Source organism: Acomys minous, assembly GCF_964271855.1.
Source record: "Acomys minous genome assembly, chromosome: 11".
Taxonomy (NCBI): Eukaryota; Metazoa; Chordata; class Mammalia; order Rodentia; family Muridae; genus Acomys; species Acomys minous.
The window spans coordinates 47,845,453-47,868,620 of NC_140492.1; the positions used below are offsets into that span (position 1 = coordinate 47,845,453).

At 45.4% G+C, this 23,168-nt stretch overlaps 1 long non-coding RNA gene across 1 annotated transcript; it reads left to right on the top strand.

The window, feature by feature from the left end:
- The first annotated feature begins 8,461 nt into the window (after positions 1-8,461).
- Positions 8,462-19,741, top strand: LOC311608149. Its single transcript, XR_014782860.1, has 3 exons — positions 8,462-8,940; positions 9,256-9,341; positions 18,799-19,741. It is a non-coding gene; the product is annotated as an uncharacterized lncRNA (long non-coding RNA).
- Positions 19,742-23,168: the final 3,427 nt, after the last annotated feature.

A 23,168-nucleotide genomic window follows, 5' to 3' on the forward strand; every position in this document is an offset into this window, starting at 1 on the left:
TTTATTAGCCCACAGTTCTGAAGCCAAACTGTCCACTATCAAGAAGATGCCATATATTTAATCCCTTCTTCTTAGGTCATAACCTGGCAGAAGGTGAAGAGAGAAGGAGGCCAAACTGCCAACGTAGCATTGCTTCCACCAACAGAGGACAAGGTCGCAGTGCTGCGTCACCTCTTCCACCTTCTACCCCTTCATACCATACAACGGCAAGTAAATGTCAGCATAAGGGCTGCAAGAAACATAAAATGCCTTCAACCCATAAAGCTGGGAAGCTGCGTGCACCTCACCTCACTACAGCGTCCCTCATCTTCAGTAGATCAGGAAAGCAAAAGCTAGGTAGACAGCGAGACTGTTCTCCAACCAACCTCATTCATCACAGTGCGCTTGATTTTTTTTTTCCATGATAAATGACTCCAGTGGAGAGAAAACTTATTTAATAATTTCTGACGCAAGTGTATACACAAAACACACTGGATAAACAGCTTTAGTACACCTAGGCTCTGTGTTGACTTATTACTTCGCTGCACTTCCTAGATTAATTTACTTTAAAAAGATACATAGACCATAGCTGTAAGCACATTTTTTTCTTATTTGTATAGACAAACATACAGTAATTAATTTTTGCTTGTTTAACTCAGCTTACAGATAATTCATCATTACAAATGACTTTTCATGTGTGGACAAGGTGGGGAAGTGATGTCTTGCTACCTGAGGGCCAGTGAACCAGCGACAGGGATGTCTCTGGTGAGCTTCTTAGAAAGGTGGAGTCTCATGGCTTTTCTCGGACTCAGCGCTTTAGTAAGCTGCTTGATCACTCCCTAGCATATTAAAGTTTGAAAGGCAGAGAAGCGCAGCGGATTTGCTAATGAGACGGTATCGGCTATTCACTTCCGATGATATTACTAATAAGAAGCTCGATGATTCTGTAGGACTCCTAAGGCGGCATGTCAGTGGTGATACGTTGACAATAAGAAGTAGCTACGGTTTTCAAACTGTCCTGAGGAGACGGTCTTCTCAGTAACCCCCGAGACTGAATAAACCTACAGCCTACCTAAGGCTTACATCCCAGAACCTGGCCCTAACTTGTTCCACCATATTCCTACTCTGCCTTTCACAGATGGCTAGATGAGACAGAATAGGACTGTCTTCATCCTGCAGCCTTTGGGTGACTCTCTCACTAGGCCTGACTCCAGGAAGGAAGGATCTGAGTCTATGAATAACCCAGGCACACATCGCTGCGGACCACGTGTTTCTCTAGTGTGTCATCTCCTGCTATTTTTAGCCCATCCTTGCTCTCATGTCCATCTGGGGGAACAGGATGACTCCAGGCATTGTGCTCAGGGCTTCTTCTTAGCATCTGGTATTCTCCTATCAGCCTGTCTTTCTTTTGGATTGCGAGCAAAGCCTGGTGCTCGTGTAAAAGAGCAGTGGCAGCCGACCCAGAGTCAGCGAGCTGTTCTGGTGTGACGCAGGCTTCCCAGAACCCTGAACACATGTTTCAATTCATCCTAACCCATGCTTTTGACCTCCTGCTCGTGGCGCGTGGTGTTCTCTAGATGCAGTTTGGTTGGTGACCAAGACAGTCTTTTTCTTAAAGAAGGCTTGTTGGGATAGAGGAGGTTGGAACACATAGATGAGGAATACGATTTTAGAAAATAAGTGGAGCCATGGAAAGAGCACAGGGTCATGGGGCAGGGGGGAGGCGGGGGAGGGGGGCGGCAAGCCAGAGCATGAACTGTGGCTCCTAGGACCTGCAGCTCTTCTTCAGTCAGAAGAACTCTCTATGTTGGTTCATTGAGCATCTGAGCTCAAGTATATAAGAGGACAGGCGGGCTGGAGAGATGGCTCAGTGGTTAAGAGAGCTGCCTGCTCTTCCAAAGGTCCTGAGTTCAATTCCCAGCAACTACATGATGGCTCACAACCATCTGTAATGTGATCTGATGCCCTCTTTTGGCCTACAGGTGTACATGCAGGCAGAACACTGAATACATAATAATAAATAAATAAATTTTTTAAAAAAAGAGAGGGAGGAGTCTATTCAGATACCCAAGATGGGTGTGCCAGGCCTAGGGTAAGAGGATGCTAAGGCGACAGGGAATGTTGTGTTGTTATAGATATTGGGATGAGGAGGGAGAGGAAACCTGGCAAAGAGGAGCAAAGAAAGAGGTAGAGAAAGAAGTCAGAGGTGACAGGGATGGATGGTCAGGCAGAAATCACTGGCCAGACCTCAAGCATCGCAGCAGTGTTCTGCCCAGGATCCGCTGCCAGGCTGTGCTTCTCCTTTAGAAGTCAAAGAAAACTTAGCAAGTAGGAAAGATGGAGGCTGACATTGCACTTAGTAACAAGACACTTAAAGAGACCGGAGTTAGAGATCTGGTCTGAGCAAGATCTAAGTGGGAATTTAAGGCATGCTCCGAGAGGTGGCGCAGTCACTTCAGAGCCTTCTGATCGGAGCGTTCTCACAGTCCTCTGTGATGTTCACCACACACACGCTGACATATGAATATACGAGTGTACATGTATATGTGTGTTGGGATCACAGAGAGTGCCCGGGCAGAAGGAAAAAAAAAAAAGAAGAAGAAGAAGAAGGGAAAGTCATTAAAAGCCTTGCTGAGAAAGGTATTTCTTGTGGACAAAAAAGAATCAGGCCCCTCGCTCCCTACTGAGCCCATTTCTCCTGCCTTTACCCGAGCTGTCAGGCATGAATCTCTGTAGCATTCCGTAACTAATTGACAGTAATGGGGGCCATTGGAAACCTAAGAATACATGGCATTACCCAGCATGCACTGCGAGGAAGGGGGGCTGCCTGGGGGCAGCTGCGAGGAAAATAAAGCCAGGCTGCCTTTTAAACTGTTTTTTTTTCTCCTTGTTCTTTTCCTTTTAATTGAAGGTAGGATGTAAAAGGAAGGAGGAACAGATTTAGGTAAACTTCTACTTGAGCCTAAAAATTAAAGATTGTAAATCTTATATCTTGCCCTGAGCGAATATCTTAGGATTCTAAACCCACACGGAAGAAACAGATGGAATTTCAATTAACCCCAGGGCCCCCTGTGAAATCTATATTGTACCCTCTGGATTTACAACATATTGTAATATATGACTGCAGGCTCTGGAGATTCCATCGCAAATCAACCTTCTTTATTCCAGGGGTTCAGAAAACTGCTACAAAAAAAAGCCCACTTCACAATCAAAAGTGGCCAGCTTCCTACCACTTCATCCTTGGGGGCAGACGTGCAATTTTAATTCTATAACAGATCTTCCTTATCAGGCAGTCTCGTGTTGCTACATTTATTTGTTTCCCCTTTCTGTTAATGATGCTGTTTATGGAATGGCGGTGCTTGTGGGGGACAGGCAATTGAGAAGGCGTACACCACCACCCCGCCTTAACTAGTGCCGCACCACACACTCGTGATGAGCTATCTTCCAAAGGGGTTGCTGTACTTGAACTACCCCATAACCTTCAGAGAACAGAGTCACGGAGACTAGTGAGTCAATTCTACCTGTGCTCTGAGGATCACGTGAAGTTGTAAGTGGTGGGGCCATCTTAAGAATTTCAAGTTATTTTTCAACACGGGAATTGTTCCTCAGGGCTTTGGGTTTCATTCCTATTGTTTGTTATTGGCCCCAACTGTCTGCCTTTGTTCCTTGCTTAAAATAATAATAATATTCACATAAATATTGAACATCTCAAATACAAAATATAAATAATTTGGGTTTTTTAAATACTAGAGGCATATTTTTATACTGACTTTTTTTTCCTTAAATCTCTAATGTTTCCCTAAAATGGCATTTCACTTCTTCTGCAAAGATGAGGCTTTCTTACACAGCCTTTGGGACATTACTCACCAAGCTGCAACTCTTATTACACAGAATCTGCCGGAAGCTTTGCCTCCAGACCTTCAGAGAGTATCTCTTGGAAATCAGATAAGGGAGATTCCTGTAGCGAAAAAACAAAACAAAACCTTGTAGAATGAAAACATGTTTTTTTTCTGGAAAGATTACTGATTAAAAGAGGGTGTGGGGTTTCTACCTTGTGGGCAACGGCTGTCATCAGAGCTGGCTTTTCTTAGACTCCTGGACATGGCGAGCTGGAAGGAATGTGGACATCTACTGTTGAGGCAGGCGAAATGCTTGCCTGTTCCTGAAGTGTGGTGGGTGTAAGGCACTCACCACTGGAATGTTCCTCTTCACATTGTCAGAGTGCAGGCCTTCTCCAGGCAGCTCTTCTTCTGCTCTACCCAGTCTACACTGCCCAGCAGTCGCTGTTCTCCTTACTATTGTCCTTTACCCATCATTGTCCATCTGAACCAGGAAGTCCAGTGCCTGCTGACGTCCTCTCTAGAACACAGAGCCTGATACCTGCAAGGAGAGGGGCCACCAGGGGAAGTCATAGACCTGGAAGATTGACTGGTTGAGTAGGTCTGGAACTTTAGCTCAAAGGTTGGAAGGGAGTTTTTCGATGAAACAAGTCCTCACATTTGCAGGGAGATTGGTGTATCCCCTTAAGGTAGTTTGTAATCAGAAATGAATATGATGTTTCCAAGTTCTCTTGTTTTGTATATATTAATATCAGGCCATCGAACACCACCTTGAAGTAATTATTAGGTTTATTTCTTTGTCTGAACAAAAACACGGATTTGTTATGAAACCCAGGACCAACATTCTTTCAACCTGTGTCATGCCCACCTTCGACAGCACTTATTCTGAAACAGCAAATACGTGGTTACTGACGAATGACACACCAACCGAATGTTACAATCTTTCACTTCTTTACTCTTGCCTGTTTATTACATATGAATAATAAGACAGTCTTCCCACAATGCTTACTACATACCAGATACTGCTCTCAGTGTTCTACGTACATCCATTTCCTAACCATCTTCCTTACCAATAAGAATGTTCATGAATGTCACCAACAAGTCTGAGTGCCTGCTTGCCCCTCCCCCTTCAGTGTTTACTGCTAGGAGACAGATTTTCTGGTGACCTGCCCACCCACAGAATTGAAACTTATCTTTTGGAACAGAGTAAGTCTTCTTCCAGACAGCCCTAAACCCTGCACTGTTTGCCACATCTCCTTTGATCCTCGCTTCTGTTTGGCAACTTTAGCTCCACTCATCTGCCTTTCTTTTTACCCTATTAATTTCATATCCTGGCACCACCAGAAGTTAAGGTAAAATAAAAAGATGGAAAGAAAAACTACAAGACATCTTCTGCCAGCACTCGGGAGGCAGAGGCAGGTGGATCGCTGTGAGTTCGAGGCCAGTCTGGTCTACAAAGCAAGTCCAGGACAGTCAAGGCTAACACAGAGAGACCCTGTCTCGAAAAACCAAAAAAACAAAACAAAACAAAACAAAACAAAACAGACATTCTGAAGGCACTTGTGAAGCATCTTAATTGGAAGAAATGGGAAAAAGAGCCCAATAATTTAACTGAAGAGTTTTTTGTTGTTGTGTTTGTTCATTTGATTTGTTGGTTGGTTTTTTCTTTCCTTTCCTTTCTCTTTTTTTTCCTCTATATCTTTTTCCAAGACTTCGAACCATGATTGCTTTAATCCCTTTGTTGGGCCAAGAAGCTGAACATGTTAACCTGACAAGGTTTCTACCAGCTCTTTCTTAGGAAACCACTTACCCTGCCGTTTTATTTTCCCTGGAAGTCTTCTCTGTTGGTCTTTCCCACAGGTATCCATTCATTTCTTTGAATTTTCTTGGCATTTATATACACAGGCGGGCCCTTGCTGCCAAGCCCTTGTTTATTATCTTGCCTGAGATTTGTTCTCTGTTCATTTACCTTATGGGCATATTAGCCTTGGAGCCCTGTTCCCAGGAAAAGGGTTATTGTGTTGCTCTGCAGAGTATGCAGAGCCTTGTTGGAGGTAGAACAAATTTTTTGAGCTGAGTTAGGAAGAACGCTGTGTGTAATTGGAGAGCCTGTGGGTATAGCTCAGTGGTAGGGTGCTCTCCTGGCATGTGTGAAACCTTAGGTTGGATCCCTAGCATTGCAAATAATAACAATAATAAATCAACAGAAACGAATAACATGTTTTTCTTTTGCTGAGTACAAGAATACTGAGCTGAAACCAGATACAGCAACATACAGCTTGCAATCCAAGATTTGCGAGGCCAAGCTGGAAAGATTGCCAGAAGTTCAGAGATGGTATGGGCTACACGGCAAGTTCTAGGCCAGCCTGGGCTATAGAGTGAAGCTGTGTTTCAAAAAACAAAAACACTGAGTTTGTTGGGAAACTGGGCCAAGTAAACCAAATATAACAGAAAGAATGTGAGGCAGGGCGTGGGGGTCAGGGGCGGAGTGAGCGTTAGTCAGGACTGGGCCAGATTTTGCCCCATACAAAGACAATCCTAGGTGTGGCAGGAGACAGACAGCAAGGGAGATTAGAGACTGAACCTGAGGTCCCTGTAGTAGAGAGGCCATAGAAGACCTGCTAGTATTCTGGAAGGTGGTAGTTTCAGCTCAGAGGTAAGACTGAGTTCCTTCTGCACCGAAACAGTGACTATCCCTGAAGCAAGTACAAAAACCCAGGAGAAACATGTGCACTGAGAACAGCATGGAATCCCCTGGGATGCCAAAGGGGAAGATGTTTCTAGAAAAGCATCCACACAGCTACACCAAGGTTTGCCAAGAATGTTTGAATGGGCCATGACAAAACCAATCCCGGAACCTCGGTTGCATGTTTCCACAACTCTTCAGCCATCGTCTGTGGCCTGCCCCTTACTGTTAGCACGAGTTTTTGCTCTTTGTTCTCTGCGGCTCTGACGTCTTCTAGGAAGCCATTGCTTAAGAAGGGTCAGATTCTGTGGCAGCAGGCGTGTGAAACTGTCCTGTGCTTTTGACAGGTATGGGCACAAGGACAGCCACTCCACCCTGTTGGAGCTTTTTGTAGAAATTAGCAAACTGCTTCTCTGTGTCTTCAAGACTCATCTTTACACTCTGATTTAGAACCATAAATGAAACCAGTATTTGTGTAAGATCTTTTCACCAGGGAGCTCAAAGGCCAGTAATGTAGATCCGGTTCGGCTGGAAAGGAGGGGGCCAGTAAGGAAAGGGGGCAAAGTGAAAGGCCAGTGCAGAGGGCGGAGGCAGAGGCTGCCTTAGAGTCCTTGCCTAGCAAGCCTGGAGCCTAGGGTTTGATTTCCAGTGCTGCATAAATCCGGCATGGCAGTGCACACCTATAATCCAGGATTCAAGGGGAGGAGGAGGCAGGAAAAACGGGAACTCAAGGTCATTCTCAGCATCATCGGGAGTTTGAGGGCATCCTGGGTTGCAGGAGACTCTGCCTAAAAAAGGTCAGTGACAACAAAGGGATTCTCACAGTCTCAATCTCTTAGACTTTTTATTGTGATGCTAAGGATTGGACCCAGGGTTTCACACATATTAGACAGACCACTGAGGAGCCAACCCCACTAGAGATGGTGGAATCCACACTTCTCGAGCATGCCCTTTTCAGCTACATCCTGCAGACAGCTTTTGCCTTCCAGGGGCACCTAGTGCCCCAGCTCGGACTGCTCCAAGAGCATGCACGGAGCAAGCCACTTCAATGACAATTGCTTCTCTCTTACGGCTCCAGAGGTTGGCAAGTTCAAGCTCAAAGTGCTGCCAGGCGTCTGGGTCTGACCTGCTTCTGCAATTGCAAATACTGTTCTGGTTCTACCTGCCACAGCCAACAGAGATGATTCATTTTCATAAGATACTAATTCACCATGGCAGACCAGCCTCATCACCTAAATCACCTCCTCACACAATGACATTGGAGGTCGAGGCTCAACCTGTGAATGTAAGGGAAGGAACAGCAACAGACAGCAACACACAATCAGACACCTAGGAAGTGCCTTTACAGCCCACCATTAGTATCTTCCCATCATGCTTTGAAACACTGCCTCAGGGAACCAGCCACCGAGTTCTTTCTTTCCTTTGAAAAGGGAGGTTCTTGGAAATTGTCACCATCCATTGTGTGTGTTTTCTACTAGCTCCCTCTCTATGAATTTGCTGTTCTTGACCACTACAAACATAGAAAATGCCTTTTTGGTTTTTTTCCCCCTTGTCTATGAATGTGAGGTTTTGCTACCAGCAAAGGCCCAAGGCTGGTTTGCCTCTTAGGAGTCTCCTCTTGGCAACTTCCTGTCACCTTATGCATCCGCTCTTCGCTTCAGTACTCAGTACTCCAATCCTTAGTACCTCGATACTCAATACTCCAGGACCTAGTACCTCAGTATGCAGTACCTCAGTGTACAGAAACTCCCACAGGTCGCTCTCAGGTTTTTTATACTCCTCAATGATTCTAAGCAGCAAAAGCCTGTTTAAAAAAAAAAAAAGCTTGAAGCTTCCTTCCTCTGTTGCGTTTTTCATAAAGGTCTTGCTTGGGTGGACTAAGCTATGTGAATCTTGAAGTCGCCTAACCTTCTTTCATGCAGGCAGAAATTTACCTCATCTCTGCTGATATGGGGAGAAGATCCCCAGCCACCAAGAGGCCTCTTCTGCAGGCTAGCCTTCCACCAGTGCTGCCTCAACACCTATTGGCAATTTTCTCATCACACTTGCTCCTTGAACCTTCCCTGGAGAGATTCCAGTTTTTATGGCTTTCACAGATGTGCCGCTCCACACCAGAAGGGCTGCTTGTTGAGAAGATAGGCGCCATGCCAGGTATCAGCAAAGCTGCCTTTCTCCAGCCAGGCCTCAGCCATCACTTCCTTTGTTGAGCTTCCTGTGAAATGCTGTGAACAGGACTTCCTGTATGTTTTCCCACTAGCCTGCTCATCAGACTTCCGAGGAACACAGTCAACATTGTACTGCCAAGGACAGTAGAGGGTATAAAAGAAGACTGAAAAAAAAATACAGCAACTGAGGGAAGGAAACGAACACCGGGAACTAGGAGTAACATCTCAGAGGTCCTGAGAGAGAAGAGGAAAGGATGAGACGGCACTGCGGGTAAATGAGTGAGTCCGTTCAGTCACGGGTGAGGTATTCTGTGTTCCAGGACCTCTGAGAATGCTGCGGCTCTCCAAAGCTACCTCGAAATGACAAACAGCTTCCCGCGTATTGCTCAAAGAGCAACGCTGAGGTTGGGTTTGGGGTAGGAGACAGCTTTTAATCAGTCTATTATCAGTACACAGTCAGAACCGCCTTGTTTTCAAAAGTAGCACAAGCAAGGAAGCAGGCTCCATTGTGACTTTTAGTGGGCTGTACTCGAAGGAGATTTATATATGTTGCCTCCAATTTAGCAGTCTTCTCTATCTCAAACAGCCACGGGAAGGGAAAGAAAATGACATGCTGGCGACAGGAAGATCCCTGCTCCAGCTGGTTTCAAAGCCTGCTCTAACACTCTCTCGGTGGTTTGAACTGGACTCTTCTTCTCCCCGGCTTACTAAGAAAACACTCCTCCTTCGGCTAAAGGCACCTTGAGATTTTATAATTAGACGTTTATCCTTGATACAAACACTTGATTTCCTGTGGGAAAAAAAATCTGCAGAAAGGGGTTAGCAGTTAAAATGTTTATCATCAGTGTGATTCTTGCTACGAATGCATAACAGAACTTGCTACAGAATTTTGATGACGTCTAGGTAGAGTGGAGTGCAGTCAAAAAGTGAAAGAAAGGGGCCGATACAAAAGAGACAGAGGGAAAGATCAATGCAGAGGGGAGGCAGACAGTGAAGACACCTTTGCTCACCTCTCCCATTTTTCGTGGTGTAATTCTATCTGGGAGACTCCTTGCTATATTCCAAATGTTCAGAGAGGAGGAAGCTGGGAGAAAGCATTCTAACCATGATGTGAGCCAGGCAGGGGCAGAGGGAGTAGAAACAACATTGGAAGTAACTTTTTAAATTAAAAAAAAAAAAAAAAAAAGATAAGTGATGAACTGAATCGCTGATTGCGGGGAGCCCTGAGAATGCTGGACCGCCAGCAAGGGCCTCTCTCCTTTTTTTTCACTTTGCTTTTTCTTTCCTTTTTAATTTTCTTTTATGTAATTTCGCTGCAGCACGTATAATCAATTACAGGCTGAATCGGGATAAAGAGAGGGGAAGCACTTTAATTCATAAATCAATTTTATACGGTCATCAGTCAGGTTGCGAATGCAAATACCTCTGTCGTTTTAGGTTATTCAGAATTAATTGACTCCCACCGGGCTGGGCCGCAGATGGAGAGGGGCTTTCTCACAGTCTCCTTGCGCCCAGCATGGGAGCCCATGACTTTCTCCCTCCCCCGCTCTGGCCCTCTGACCAAGCCCTTCTTTTCCTTTACTCGGGGGGGGGGGGGGGGCAAGTATAGAGCCTATGGGGCGCGGGAGGCCTGGGAGGAGCATCAAGCAAGAAGCTGGGTGGATAAGAGTCCAGAAAGGAAGGGCAGACGCAGAAAGATGAAAGACCCCAGGCAAACTTCAGCCCAGGCCCCGCAGAGACACTTTTATACGATTAGAAATGCCTAACTTTCAAGGATCAGCTTTTAAGTTCTCTTGAAGTTTCTTAAATAAAAAAGGAGAAATGAAAACAGAGAGAGAGAGAGAGAGAGAGAGAGAGAGAGAGAGAGAGAGAGAGAGAGAGAGAGGGAAAAAAAGCCTGAGGCCCTGGAAGGAAAGCAGAACCGGAGAGAATCCAGAATCGACCAGGCTGCAGGGGTTTGTGAAGTTGCCAGGTTCTAACAGGTGAGGAGCGGCCCTGGACAGAGGGACAGCTGCCCTGCCTGACAGAGGGCAAGGAGAGTGAGTGGGACTCCCTTGTCTGGGGTGTCTTAGGCCAACAGCCAAAGAGATGGCCTGGCAAGTGACCCTCTCCACAAGGTGGAGAGAGGGTGAAGCCAGGCCGTGAAAGGTTGACCTGAACAGAGCTAGCTGAACACTTGTTCTCTAAGCCCTAAGGCTGTCTACTCACAGACATTCACTGTAATTAGGAAAGGCCATACGCCCACGCATTTGATGTATCCTGACCTCTACTTTTCCATTTTGTACCCTTAGCTAAATATACTCCTAACTGGGTTGGTCCACCAGAGCCTTCATCATAGCGGTTTCCCGCACCACCCCGCCACATTAGAATCACTGGAGGAGCTGGTTTTGTTTACCATCTTCTTTTGTTTTTGCCATCAGACGTCCTGGTTCAGTCATAAACACTGTTCCAAGTGGTCTCTAGGAGGGCCTGGGGAATTTGGCGCTTTGGACTGGAGTACAAGTAAGTTTGAGGTTGAACAAGTGCAGGAACCACTGGCGTGTCTGAGGACTCTGGCGGGCCAATCCTCAAAGACCAGCCTCACCTCCAAAGTCCCCTTTCCCTCCCCATATTCCATCAGAGCTTCCCAAAGCATAAAGCATAGAATTAATGTTGGAATCTATTTAATAACAAAGCACGTGTCTGACTCAGGTTCCCTGGATTCTGCAAGTCAACTCTACGAAAGATTCTGGAGGGAAACAAAACAAAACAAAAACACTATATAATGCAAACTTCCAGTGAGTGGAGGAACCCACGCAGAGGGAAATCACCCAGACCTGTATGGTGTCATTATTGAAAAACAATCCTTACTCAGGCAGTGATGGCTCACACTTTTATTATCTGCACTCAGGAGACAGAGGCAGGAAAATCTCTGAGTTTGAGACCAGTCCGGTCTAGAGATCAAGTTCAAGAATAGCCAGGGCTGTACAGAGAAGCCCTGTCTCAACAAACAAACAAACAAAAAACAAAACAAAAGAAAAAAAGAAAAGAAAATGAAACCTTAGGTTGCCTGGTATTGGTGAATTTTGCTTCCACCTACTACTTTGTGGTTTCTACTGTTTCTCCTGAGAGACCAAAACCTGGGTCTAGAAGCCAAAGGACTGTGATTCATGAGGCAGAATGCTCCTAATAATTATATAATCCAAACGTAGGATTGTAACCCTTATTGGACCCTTAAAAAAATCAGCTGCAAGATTCTTATGTATGACCAGCCTCTGATCTGAGACGCAGTTGCTTATATGCAAATGAGTCATGTTTGCCTGTGAAGGTTGGGAGGAACTCTTGGATCTGTTCCTCCAGTCACTCGTTGTATTACCATACATTATTAGAAGCAATAGAACAGCCTTTCTTTAAATTTTTTGACTTCTGGTTTCTTTCCCAAGTCATACTAGACTTGGCCTGCGAAAGTCTGTAGGTCTTGGTGGACATGGAATGCTTGTTTCCTCTTAGTGTATTTAGCCAGCAGCCAAAGAGGAATCTGGGATTTCTGGAGATGGGTGCAGAATGAAAGGGCACCGTGTTCACAAAATCCTCGACTCCAAAGTAGATAATACAAGACATGCGTTGGTTGGCTGGGGAGGGGGGCCCTTAAGCAGTTAATGCAACATGGTAGAGTCATTAAAACCCAAGCTTTGGATTCACCGCTGGCCATCCCTGTCACTTACCCTGCACGAGACACATAATCTTTCTCTCTCTCTCTCTCTCTCTCTCTCTCTCTCTCTCTCTCTCTCTCTCTCTCTTTCCTCTTGAAATGAGGATATCACAGGGCCATTGTGAAGATCCCTTGACTTAAAGCATCCAACAAGCTCAGCGGGAAGAAATAAATGGCAGGATGTGCTTGCAATGATGGAGTCTGAAGAAAGGATTGGCAGGTTTGACTTGGTCCTCCCAGGAGCACCAGCACCCTCTCAGAACTCTAAGCATGCAAATCCACGCCCCCGACCCCCAGCCCAGAGTTAATGAACAATGACTAGGCTGGGACTTAGAAGCTTGTATCTTAAAGCTTCTGGGAGGTGCTGAAACATAGAGCAGTTATAAAACTACTGAGGTAGGGGAAGAGCTGGAGGCCAAAGCCTTGGAAAGGAGCATGGATCTGCTTGGGGTTCAAACAGTTTGTGGTAACCAGAGAGGCTGGACTTGTGCTGTCAAAGGAGTATAAACTGGGGTCTAGGAAGGACGGACATGGGAAGGGATTGGGGTGATCAGCAAATGAAGGGACATCTCGTAGTAACCATCTCACTAGAGTCCAGGACCCAGTGCAGTTTTTTCTCTAGACTCTCAGCCCCTCAAGGACCCACCCAGACTCTAAGGTCCAGAGGAACTTCTGATCCTACTTAAATGTGAAACTTTGGCCAATAGCACTGCCCACTTTGTCCATAAAAGCAGAGCATCAGCGGCTCCTGTAGAGGGAAGGGCTCCTTGTCAGGGAAAGCATAGTGAAGAGCAGACCAATCTGTGTTGCTTTGAATTGTAAGCAGGGAATCTAGCATTTTCCTTCTCTTACAACAAGGATTTCTTTTTTTAATATATTTTATTAATTTACTCATATTACATCTCAATTGTTATCCCATCCCTTGTATCCTCCCATTCCTCCCTCCCTCCCGCTTTCCCTCTTACTCCCCTCCCCTATGACTGTAACTGAGGGGGACCTCCTCACCCTGTATATGCTCATAGGGTACCAAGTCTCTTCTTGGTAGCCTGTTATCTTTCCTCTGAGTGCCACCAGGAGTCCCCATCTAGGGGACATGGTCAAATATGGGGCACCAGAGTTCATGTCAAAGTCAGTTCCCACTCTCCACTCAACTGTGGAGAATGTCCTGTCCATTGGCTAGATCTGGGTAGGGGTTCGAAGTTTACTGCACGTATTGTCCTTGGCTGGTGCCGTAATTTGAGCAGGACCCCTGGGCCCAGATCTGCCTGTCATAATGTTCTACTTGTAGGTTTCTAGGACCCTCTGGATCCTTCTGTTTCCCCATTCTCCCATGCTTCTCTCACCTAGAGTCCCAATAGGATGTCCTCCCCTCTGTCCCACTTTCCTGGTAAGTGAAGACTTTCATGGGACATACCCCTTGGGCTAGTGTCCAGATATAAGTGAGTATATACCATTTGACTCTTCCTGCTTCTGGGTTAACTCACTCAGTATGATCATTTCTAGTTCCATCCATTTGTCCACAAATTTCAGGAAATCCTTGTTTTTAATAGCTGAGTAGTATTCCATGGTATAAATGTACCACACTTTCTTTATCCATTCTTCTACTGAGGGACACTTAGGCTGTTTCCAGGTTCTGGCTATTATGAATAAGGCTGCTATGAACATGGTTGGGCAAATGTTCTTGTTGTGTAGTGGAACATCTTCTGGGTATATTCCAAGGAGTGGAATAGCTGGGTCTTGAGGAAGCCCCATTCCCAGTTTTCTGAAATAGCACCAGATAGATTTTCAAAGTGGCTGTACTAGTTTGCATTCCCACCAGCAACGAAGGAGTGTTCCTCTCTCTCCACATCCTCACCAGCATGTGGTGTCACTTGAATTTTTTATCTTAGCCATTCTGATGGGTGTAAGATGGAATCTCAGAGTTGTTTTGATTTGTATTTCTTTGATGACTAAGGAAGTTGAACATTTCTTTAAGTGTTTCTCAGCCATTTGATATTCCTCTGTTGAGAATTCTCTGTTTAGTTCTGAGCACCATTTCTCAGTTGGGTTATTTGGTTTGATGGTGTTTAATTTCTTGAGTTCTTTATATATTTTGAATATTAGGCCTTTGTCAGATGTAGGGTTGGTGAAGATCTTTTCCCAGTCTGTAGGCTGTCGCTTTGTTCTGTTGACAGTGTCTCCTGCCTTACAGAAGCTTTTCAATCTCATGAGGTCCCATTTATTAATTGTTGACCTTAAGGCCTGGGCTGTTATTGTTCTATTCAGGAAATAATAGGGATTTCTAAGGGCCAGAGAAGAGAGAGACTATCTAGAATTGCATGGGGCTGATGAGATGGTTCAGTGGTTAGAGCATGTACTGCTCTTCCTGAGGTCCCAAGTTCCGTTCTCAACATGCACACCAGGAAGCTCTTAGCTGCCTGTAACTCTGGCTCCAGGGGATCTGATGTTGTCTTGTCAGGTCTGTGGGCACCTGAACACATGTGGCACACATACACAAGGACACACATCACATAAATACAAATAAATTTTGAAAAAGACTGAAAATGTTTATGTAAAAGTAGTTTTGAGAGAGATTGAAGATACAGTTACTGCGGTGTTTGTTTTTATGGATTCAGTACTCAAGATGGAAGGAAGGAACGAAGGGAGGGCGGGAGGGAGGGAGGAGGAAACAGTGAGGTAAGGTAAAGCCATGGTTGATATACTATAACAAAAGCAGATTGAAAAGAAAAAAAGCCCGACAATTGACCCGGGCATTGATTCTGAATGACTTTCAGAAATGAAGGCCCAACATTCATGGAAAACCATCTGAATATTTATGTTTAATGAGGAACAGAGCCGTCCTGTAGGAGTGTGCCTGAATCGTGATCTAGTGGTCCAACCTGGGCAACATCAGCCAGGCCTGCTTCCTCAGGCTCTTCTGGTTTCTGTTCCTACTGTCCAGGCAAAGAGCAGGGAACCCCTCCCATGACGGGCTTGTGGACACTTTCAGGAGGGGTAGCTGAGAGAACCCTTTTATGACTTCCTCTCTTGCTCCAAGATGGGAGAAGGTCACAAGGGACTCAGTGGCCTTTTAAATTTTCTGTTCTCTCTAGTGAACCCTGAAGCACAGTGTCACCTTCAACCAACAAACTAGTAGTGAGTACCTCTTGGGCGCCAGGCATTCAAATAGTCTCTGAAGAGGGAGAAAGGAAGAGAGAAAGAAAGAGAAACAGACAGAGGCAGACAGAGACCGAGAGACCCCATCCTCCAATGACATCTGTAAGAAGAAAGATTAATTTGCCCCCCCCCCTTCAACTCCACTCAAATTTGAGATTTGGGGTTGAGCAAACCCTTGGAGTACAAATTATTTACTCCCTCTCCTTCACACACATACATACAGAACTTTACATACATACATACATTCATACATCATGTGTATACACACATGCACACAACACCAGCAAGCATGTCCTGGCCCAACCTGTTGGTGAAGCCTAGGCCGAGCGGCTGACAGCCCTGCTAATACTTCAGTTTTGATCACACAGGCATTAGAAGTTAATTAAAGGAACAAATCTTTCCAATTTTTGGAGTCTAAGCCAACTCCCACTAGCCTCCTTTCGGTGAGGTAAAGGGGAAGAAATCTGACTCAGATCCCATTTCCTATGAAAGGCACAAGGGCATAGGAGCTAAAAGGGAGGCGAGACTGGACAAAAATGATTTTGGTTTTATCTCACAGGACACATAAAACCCTTTTGTTCTGCCTATCAAAGCCCCAAGTCCCACTTGGTCCCATCCACCCTGGACCAGCCCCTCCATTCTCCATCTGAGTCTCTACCCTGTTGCCCTCCTCCCTGGGGGAATAAGTCACAGCAGCTTTGCTGAGGTGTGATAGCTGTGACTTAGTTCACATGGGTCCCTCCTGTCTGTCCCAGTGGTCACTTTCGCCATTTGGACATTTACACTGTGTCTAAATGCCATCTGTTCTTGCTGGGGCTAGAGATCCTGAGAGGGCCTCTCTGCCACCCTAACGTGTGTCCTGAGACATGTGTCTAAATGTCATTTATTCTTGCTGGGGCTAGAGATCCTAATAGGGCCTCTCTGTCACCCTAATATGTGTCCTGAGACATGCTGGCCTGTCCTCTCAAACCTCTGCTATTATTTCACTCCTATCTCAGTTCCAAACAACCACAACCAAATGAATTTTGCATAAGAACCACTCCTGGTTCATCAGGACCTAGGTAGCAACATGATAATAATTGAGAAAAAAAAAAAGGAAAAAGAAAATCCCTGAACCACCAAGGGAATTTTTTTGGGGGGGGGGGGCAAACTTTTCTCCGAGAAGCCTGTATTATTCTTTAGTTCTGTACTTAGCCATTTCCCTCAGCTTCCTCTCGTCTCCCCCCACCAAAGAATAGTCCACGTGTCTACATTCCTGAACAAAGTTGATTTCTCTCTCTCTCCCTCTCTCTCTTCTCTCTCTCTCTCCCTCTCTCTCTTCTCTCTCTCTCTCTCTCTCTCTCTCTCTCTCTCTCTCTCTCTCTAAGTATGAAACATAAACCTGGCTACAGCTGGAGGCCGCTGGGATGTGGGGCCCTGTGTTAATGCAAGGCCTCTTTCATGAAACCTGGGGGGCAGTTAATGGAGATGGGGGTAGAGGAAAAAGAGGAGGAGGCGTGAACCTTTACACCCCAAGTGGGCTTCAGAAGAATTTACAGCCGTATTTTCTGGAGACCGTTAAGATTTTATTGCCTTGTACCAGCAGTTACAATGCTTCATAGAGACCTGTTCTGAGGCAGGCTAAGGATCTCCCCCGTTTGCTAAACCTGGAAAAAAGCCAGCCAGGCTGCAGGCTTGACTCTCTGGGCAGAAAAACAACACTAACAAAAGAGGGAGATGGGCTGGCAAAAAGAGGGAACCCACCCCAAAAAGTAAAGCCTTACAAAGGTACCACTTTATGTGCTGCAGTCAAACACAGTTGGCTTTGGGTGACTCACCATCATTTATTAGCTTGTGCCATTCAACAGGTTGTTTAGTCACTCCGAGGATCGAGTCTGCAATCTGTAAACTGCAGATCGTAATAGTATTCACCTTACTGAATGGTTGTGAAAAACAGTTCATCCCAGTGTGTGCTTCACAACAAACGCTTAAAAGGCACAGTCTTGTTCTAGTAAGATGAAGAGAATGGCTGAAAGAGGCCCTGAGCAGAGTTGACATTTTTTCTAAATTTCAGTGTGCATGCACAGGAGGTTTGCTTTCTTCTTGACCCTTAAAAGGGCCCCATCTTTCTCTCCTCCTAATCTGTTAGTCATCTTGGGCATGAGGAATAAGAAGGAGGATGAAAGAAGAAAGAGAAAAGGTGATAAAATGAGGGAGAGAGAGAGAGAGAGAGAGAGAGAGAGAGAGAGAGATCAGTCCAAGTGGAGAAATAGTTGGAAAAGACAAGTAAAAGAAAGTTAGGTGAGGAAAATGAGTAAGGAAAGGAGAAGGGCAAGAACGTATGCAGTTGGGCACAGACTGGGCAGGAAGCATGGAGGGGAGGCGTGGGAGGTGAAAAATGTACTGGCTTTAGTTTGTTGGCAAACACCTCCCACAGGGAGGTAACGACTCCTAGAAACATTCTCAAAGAGCATATGACCACACTGTGTACTTTCCGTCAACTCCATCTCCTCCTTCCTCTCCTAGGGCCACTGATAAATGGCACACGCACCCCTGCCTCCTGCCACCTCACACCTGCAGACTTTATGTAACCCTTCAGGTGCTCCTCAACACTTTGTGTTATTGCCTGCCTCTGTTGAAAGGGGAGAGTTAAATCATGGCAAGCCTGCAGCCTTGGCAAGTGAGCAATAAATGTTTGCCTGGTGAATGGCTGAATAATGAGGTCTCTTTGAGGCAAGCCTACTTCCAAGCCAACTAGACTGCTGGTGAGTGTAGCTGTTCTAGATTAGACAGTAACAGTGAGTGTACGGCTTTGCAAATGTACTAGAATCTATCGGCTGTACATTGTAAAATGATGGATTTTTATGAGTTATATATTTTTTTTAAAAAAAAGCATGAAAGCACAAGCTGTAGCCACAGAGAAATATTTGTGCCACCACCTCGGTCCCCATCCTAGTCTTGCCCTTGGGTCCTCTTATTGCTTTTTGAGGTTGTTTTTCAAGTTTTTCTTGGACTTCCCAGTGCTCAAAAACAATCTTAATAAAGGCAAGAATGGTTAGATTGGCTAGAGATGAGGCATCTATGTAAGAGTGGCTCGGATGTTTTTGAGCATTTATCTATGAGCTCTATAAACTCTCCAACCCGTAACGTCCTCAGTATAAGTCCTTTTGAAAGATAATCACCCCAGCTGCCTGAAGCTCGGGGTCAAAGACACACTGGGACATCAGCTTGCTTCTTCGTCTTAATGTTTGTTAACCTTGCCACAATACTTTTCTCTACCCTAAAAGCCCACGGCATCTAAAGGGACAGAAGCATCTTTCCAGATGAATGAAGGTGGACAAAATCTAGCACAATCCCCAAAGAATTACGAAACAAGTTTCTACAGTCCTAACCCATAGGCGCCATTTATGGCATCAGATCAGAAACAGTCTGTTAAGACAAGCAGGGCTGGCCGGCTGTGGTGACGCATGCCTTTAATCCCAGCACTCGGGAGGCAGAGGCAGGCAGATCATTGTGAGTTTGAGGCCACCCTGGTCTACAAAGCGAGTCTAGGACAACCAAGACTACCCAGAGAAACCCTGTCTCCAAAAAAAAAAAAAAAAAAAAAAAAAGACAAACAGGGCTTGGACCCGGAGAAATGAGGTCACATTGGTTAGAGCACATACCGCCCTTACAGAGGGCCTAAGTTTGGTTCCCAGCACCCATGGCAAGCAACTCACTGACACCAGGAACTCCAGCTGCAGCGGATCTCATACCTTCTGGTCTCCCTGGACACCTGTGCCCTAGTGCACCGACACACACATACAAACACATATTTGTAAAAACTGAAAAAAAAAAGACAAATGGGATCTCAGGTGTGAGGTGGGGAGGGGCATCTGCTCTATTCCTACAAAACAAAGAAGAATTGAGTTCGTAGATGATGTTGTCTGCGCTCCTTCTGGTGTTTTCTCCATGCTGTCTCCAGGACAAGCTCGGCCACACAGACTATCTGCTTCTCCTTTCCCAGGAGCCCATCTGAGAAGAATAGAGCTGTGACACAGTGAAACGCTGCTTAGTCAGATCCAATCCTGAGTCTTAAAAAGATACCGAGTCTTCAAAACCTGCTATTATTATTTGTGGGCTTTCTTTCACGCAGGGGACAGAAAGTTAGCAGCCATGGAAACGCAAACGCCCACCTGTTCATTCTGCACAGACTGTGACAATCCGATGAGTATGTCAGCAAACCTACGAAATGAGGCTGAGTTCTTGCGTTCCGAGCTTTACGGCCCTAAGGCCCTTAACAGTTTTGGGGTTGGGTGGGTGAGACACAATCTGTGTATGCCATGCTGTCCTCAAATTCATTAAGGAGCCAAAGAAGATCTTGAACTTCTGATCCTCCTGCCTCCACCTCCAGAGTCCTGAGTCTGAGTGGATCCCATCATGCCTTGTTTATTGAGTTCTGGAGATCAAACCCGGGGCTTCATGCATGCTAGGCCAGCACACCACTAACTCAGCTGCATCCACAGCCTGGGGTTTCATTTTTTTTGTCCTACAAAAATACCAGTCAAATGAATTTCTGATATCAGAAACGCAACAGAGATTACCTGCTGCTTTCCTCATTTATTGGTAGTGTTCAGAAACCGGAACAGAAAGCAAACGTAAGTGTTTGTGGAAAGTGAGTCATTGATGGCTGGAATATTGAGGTATAGTTTCTGGATACTTACACTATGTTCCCACCCATAACAGGCTGTATACACTCCCAACTCTGCCAGCATTTTGTATTATCCAGCTTTCCCATTTTACATACAAGAAAGATTAAAGATATAGTACTGTACACAGTTACTTCAGCACAGCAGAGAGCAAGCTTCATTGGCTCTGGTCCAGTCTGGAGGGCTACATCATTTCACCAAGGCCAAGGCCAAGGCCAGATGGAAATGACACAGCCTCAAGCAAGACCCTTAAAAGATCTGTTCCCTGACGTGCTCGGATTAAAAAAAAAAAAAGAAAAAGAAAAAGAAAGCTGAAATGTAAAGCGGGGAATTGCTGGATGAATCACTCAGTTTTCACCCATCTTTCTCTCTACTGGGCAAAGGTTCCTCACCCTCCTGGCTTGCAGCCAGGTGTCAGGGCCAGCAGTGTGTGCGCATGTCTACCGACTTCAAGGGGATTCATTCGCTACCGGCAGCCTTTAGGTTCTCTCGTCTCCTAAACACACGTACATCGGCCCCCTCTCTCTGAAACCTTCTCTTCAGGTTTTCAGACCTCAGAGAACCGAGGAGACTGTATTTCTGCCTGAGTTTCAGCTTTGTTTGATCGAGAAGTAAAGGATGAAGACACCGGTGTCTCCGCTCATGATGTCTCCGATCCTGGGTTCACGTTTGCGGAGCTGATGGCTCTTAGGCCTCTGTTTCCTGTATTCATATAGTTCCCTATTGAGCGCCCAGCACACCTCCGTCCATGTCAGTGTGGTAAGGGGGTCTGAGGAGTTGTTGATAAGAGGCACTCAGACAGACACTTGTACAACTCCAACGTCGCAGTAATACAAAGGACACTTGGCTCTCCTCAGCCGGCATGAGCTGCCCTAGTTGAGTTCCTTCCCTGCAGCAGGATTCCCTTCTCTTCCTCCACAGCCGAGTTGGGAGATAGATCTTCCTCTATAACCCGACTTGGATCACTGCGAGTGGCTGCATAGCTAGTTCATATCAGCCCTTCTAGGGCCTGGGTGGGAAATTGAATATCAGCCCAAATGGCAACTACAGTAGCAGCACATATGGAATATTTATCCACCTGAGGAGCAAGACAGTGGCTCCCCGCTCTACCATGCTAAGTTTCGCTTCCTTTGCCAGCTAACTACTAGAACTCATGAGGTTCTATTCAGCTCCATTCAGCTGCTAAGGGAGCGAGCTGGCCTGAGACTTATTGATTCTCTTACAAGCTTTTCAGTTAAAACTTGTGCTAGAAGGAAAAGCAGAGTTCTCAGGAGTCTTAACTCTGTTGACTACACTAATGAAATTAATGGGCATTTTAACCAGCCTCCCATCAGTACAGCCTACATACTTTATCAAAAGTTGTTGTGTTTTTTTTTAATTGGCAGGGGAGGTGATGTTTGGGGTTCTTTTTAGATATGGAAAACTGCAGAATTAAGATTATGAAGTTAATTTATACAAAGTCTTTTGCAGAAGAAAAGATAGAAACTCAAAGCCATTTGGTCTGATTTGGGGGACGCTGATCAACTTCTCTGATGTTCAGTCTCTCATCATTGTCAAAACTGGTTCATAGTCTTCGTTAGGAAATTGAGACACTGCATTACAGCCCTTGGCAAGAGGTAATTAAAAAGAAAACTGTAATGCTTCAGATTTGCAATGTTCCCTGCAAATGTATTCATTGTATGCATGTGTATATGTATGTTTTTGGGTGTATGTAAGTGGGCAGGTGCTAGTACATGTACATGTGTGTGAACATTCATGTGTAGACCAGAGGACAACTTCAGGTATTGTTCCTTAGGTACCTCCCACTGCTCTATTTTAAAGATAATGTTTCTCTGGGCTGGAGAGACAGCTCTGTGTTTAAGAGCACTTGGTGCTCTTGCAGGTTGGAGTTCCAGTATCTCCGTGGTGGCTTACAACAATGCAAAACTCCATTTCCCAGACCTTCTCCTGACTTCTGTGGGAATTAGACATGCACACAGCACACTGACTTGTATGTAGGCAAACCATTCATATACACAAATAAATCTTAAAAACAACTAATAAAGACAGGGCTTCTCATTGGCCTGGTGCTTGTCAAGTAGGATAAGCTGGCTGACCTTCAAGTCCCAGGGATCCCCTGCCTCTACCTCCCCACAGCTGGGATTCTAAGCATATACCATTGTACTCAACTTATCATCTTTCTTTCTTTTAATGGGAATCTGAGGGATTGAACTCGGATCCTTCTGCTTACAAGGCAAACACTTAATTCACAGAGCTATTTCCCTAGCCCTCGTACATTTGCTTTTGTTTTGTATGGTATTTTGTATGGTGTTAGGAGATTGAATCTAGAGCCTTGTGTGAGTATTCTACCACTGAACTACCCCGACAGACCATGGCCTGTATATTTGAACACTGGGTCTTCTGTTGGTGCCACCACTTGTGGAGGTTGTGAGACCTTCCAGGGACCAAGCTGGGAGACTTATAATAGGGCTATAATAAGGCTTGAGAGTTATAGAACAGCTTGCCCCATGCTCTCTGCTTCCCAGTTCTCACTGATGTAAGAAAGTCATGCCACATGTTCCAGCAGCTGGAGACCAAGGTGGTCTCAGGTGCCATGCCCTCCTTGCCATAATAAACCCTACCACATAAAAACATGAGTCCAAATAAATATATTCTCCCTGGAACTGTTTCTGTGAGGTATTTTGCCAAAGCTACAAGAAAAGTAACAAATACAAAGGGCATCTATTACTTGGAGGGAATCATATGGAAAGAAGCAAGACTGAGTGAGGAAAAGGAGATGAGAGAATGGAGAAACTTCGGTTAGTGGAGGGATGGATGCTAAAGGGAAGTCTTATCTTGGGAGTTGGAAAGGAACAAGGACAGTAGAGTCAGACAATGAAGACTTGGGCTAAGTGGGTTCAGGGAAGAATGGAGGCCCTAAATGGGGAGTCTTGAGCTATGGCTATCACAAGAACAGGGTACATTACAGCTAAGAGGTAGACAGGA